Here is a 3,595-nt window from a genome sequence, read left to right on the forward strand (position 1 = left end):
TTTTGGCTTCTAAACCTCATCCTAAGGGGCTGGGGGGATAGCTCAGTGGAATAAGTGCTTCCCTGGCAAGCACAAGGGCCTGAGTTCAATCCCCAGTTCCGGAAAATAAATAAATAAATAAATAAATAAATAAATAAATAAATAAATAAAATAAACCTCATCCTAGAATGAATAAATTCATTTTGGGAGTGTGTGAGATTTTACTTTACTTCACATTTTACTTTAATGTGTTGAATCAAACTCAGACCATACATGACTCATGAGTTAATTAATTTCTTCTGTTGTAAATGTATAGGGCTTTGACTACTAACACATTAGCTCACCTGAAAGTCCACTCAGAGACAGAATGAACTGTATCCAACCTGTGGTTTCAAAGTCTTTATGTTCAAAGAATGGAGCACTCTGTATAAGAGTTTGGAGCATCAGTCAGACAGGGAATGCTTCAAAGATTTTTAAGCAGGATCCAGGCAAGCAGTAGGTACATGAAACTGAAAGGTGTGTCACTATTTGTGTCTCATTGTCCCCTCAAAGCCTCATGGCAGTCATAGTGGCTTCTAGTGTTTGTGAATAATTCATATTCCAAGACGGGGTTTATGGATTTGAGTACTGTGGGGATTATGGGTGAGTGCTACACCCACCCTGGGGCAGAGAGCCTATTTTGTCCCAGTAATGAGAGAAAAGTAACTGAGACAGAGTGGTAGTAGAGCTGTCTTCTGCACTGTCTCACCCAGGACCACTGTGACATGACAGCAGTAGCCCTTATTGTGCAGTGACCCTAGTCTAATTCCCAAAGATCTGATTTGTAGTAAGGATAGATCAAGAAACATACAGTCAGACCCAGGACAGTGTAAGACTCATTGCTACCAAGATACTTCCAAAATTCCCATCCTAACTCAAGCTTAAGCTCCTGCTATGCCACTCCCATGCTCTGGCAAAAGGCAACTGCCACATAATTCGCCCTAAATACCCTCCCCCAAGGAACTCAGCAGCACATGCAGATACCCAGCCTGCCCTCATTCTATCCCACAGAAACCACATTTGTGGGACACTTTGGGTCATCAACTTCTGATTCACTATTCTAGCAAATATGAAATGGTCCAATTCTTTTTTTTTCCAGTATCAGTACTTTTGTTTTGTAATAAAATGAAATGGATAGGAGCAAGAGGAGAAGAGGGAAACTTCAAAGCAACTACTGCAATTAGAATAAAACTGGGAATGTGAAAACATGGAAAAAACCCACCCCCCCCCCATTCATCAAAGGAAAGGGATGTGAGTGGCACCATAATCAAAGTGTGCTCCCACCAGATACACAAATGGAAATTGACACATTTTATGGGATCTTAAGTCTATGCCTTGAATTATACCTTTATATCTTTTATGTAGCTTCAAAATCTCAATTAGACTGTTTTTGCTACTATTGATTTTTATCCTGAATGACATCATTTGGAAGGAGAGAGTTAAAGTTTTTTTTTTTAAAAGGAAGAAAAGAAGAAAGAATCTGAAAAAGATTGAACTGGCATTGCACATGCAAATGAATGCATTATGGTAGTGGGGTTTTTTTTCCCACTGAATAAATTTACATTTACATCAGTTAGATCTGATGTAATTCTGCAACCAATGAAGCTTAAATACATACATATTTTGTCATGAAAGCCCTCACAGCTATAACCTTTTGATTAAGATCTATTGTAAAACTAAGAATAAATTTCAGTCATCCAATTTTAGATTTGGCAACTTTTATTACTCATTTTACCCAGAAGTATGCTTTAACTGGTATTTTTCCAATACTCAATAGAAGAAGTCACCTTCACTTTTCTTTTAATTCCCTAGATTTTGTAACAATTATCATAAACTGATGAGAAATTTTATAAGCTCCCTCCATAAAGAATGAATAATATAAATTACCTGCTCTTGACCAAGGATGTGTCTGTGTGTGTACATGATACACGTCTACTATTTACATTTTCAGTGGAACAAAAATACATCATGAAATGAAAGGATGAGGGGAAAGCATGAGGAAATAATTTCCTTTGGCTTCTCCAGTCCCTGCTCCTGTGTCTTGCTTTAAGTCAGCCACTGTGAGATTGGCAACCATGGTCAGAGCATTCAACTTGGTCATCTGAGGAGGCATCGCCCATTAGTATGCACATAAAAGAGCACAGGCACTGGCAACAGCCTCAGCTCTAATGCTCTAAGTGTTCTTCCAATGTAATTACAGTTTGTTTCACCACAGTCATTTCATGTGGCAAATTAGTGAAGCTGAGATTAAGGAGCTTTGCATGGTGAAGCTGTGACAAGATTATGAAAGAGTGGGAGATATGCAACATTTAAAGAACTAGACATAATGACCATTTGTAGCGTTACTGTGTCAGACACTGTCAGCTGAACTCTTGCTTCTCTCGATAGCCTTATAAAGTAGGCATTAAAGTTTCCATTTTACAGACTCAGAAACTAAGGACAGAGAGGAAAATCCCAGGTCTAAATTCTGTAGCTCACAAGAGGTATAGGCTGACCTCTTCCCACAATGCAGTTGTACCTACAGAAAGTTAGAAAAGGAATGAATAACCTCAGCAAAAAGTATGGGGGCACTTTTATTTGGAAAGAGCAATGGCTGTGATAGAAAGAATCTCCTAACAAGCCCACCAAACTCATCTTTAATCATATTCAAATTAGAACAATTATATTACCAAAGGCCCAAAGCTATTTTGGTATTTTTAAGGATCTTTTTATCATTGATAGCTAACATCTCAAGATTCAATTCCAAAATTATATGGTAGTCACCAAATATTTTAGTTGTACTTTGTACATAAAAATATCTCCTTACACATTGTCTCATCTCATGCATACAGGACCACTTGGTGCACATAATGGCATGGAACCACATAAGGCATCTCAGAGGAAGTAGCACAATAGTTCTTAAATGGTAATAAGTTTCAGAATCACCTTGGGCTCATTGAAATTCAAAGTCTGTGGATTTAGAATGAGTGGGCCTAGGAATTCATATCAGGCGTCTGATGATCAGTTAATGTGAAAATTGTTTGGGTTGGGGTCTCAGTATTGCCCCTTGAAAAACACTAATGTATGAGAAGGCTGCGACATAACCTACGCAGTAGCCTGCGCTGTGCCTGAGGAAGAAAGGGCCCTTTCCTCACCACCCTAAACAGACGACCATGCTCTTTAGCATGGAGCTGTTTTCATCCACGGTGACTTCAAACAGCAAATAATGGATGCATGGCTACCTGGCTCCTCCAATTCCATAGCTCAGCTCGACCTTTCCAGGCTTTTTATTCCCCAAACTGCTCAATCCTTTCCTTCTTTTGTCTGTGTTCTTCTCCACTCCTTCAGCTTTCTAGGCCCTCGGTGGGATCCCACACATTTTTTTTTAAAGTATAACATTCAATTTATTATTTCTTTCTCAAGAGAGTTTTCTTCAGACCATTAAGACTCAGCTGCCCTTACATGGGCTTTGGTGGAGGTCGTGGGGCAGCAGCAGCAGGTCTAAATCGGGGTGAAGGAGTTCGGTCCTTACCGGCTTCACGAGATCGATTTCTGACCACTTTACTGTGAATGGCACAACTCACACAATAATGCAGCT

Source organism: Octodon degus, unplaced genomic scaffold (genome assembly GCF_000260255.1).
Source record: "Octodon degus isolate 3935 unplaced genomic scaffold, OctDeg1.0 scaffold00074, whole genome shotgun sequence".
In the NCBI taxonomy this organism is placed as follows: domain Eukaryota; kingdom Metazoa; phylum Chordata; class Mammalia; order Rodentia; family Octodontidae; genus Octodon; species Octodon degus.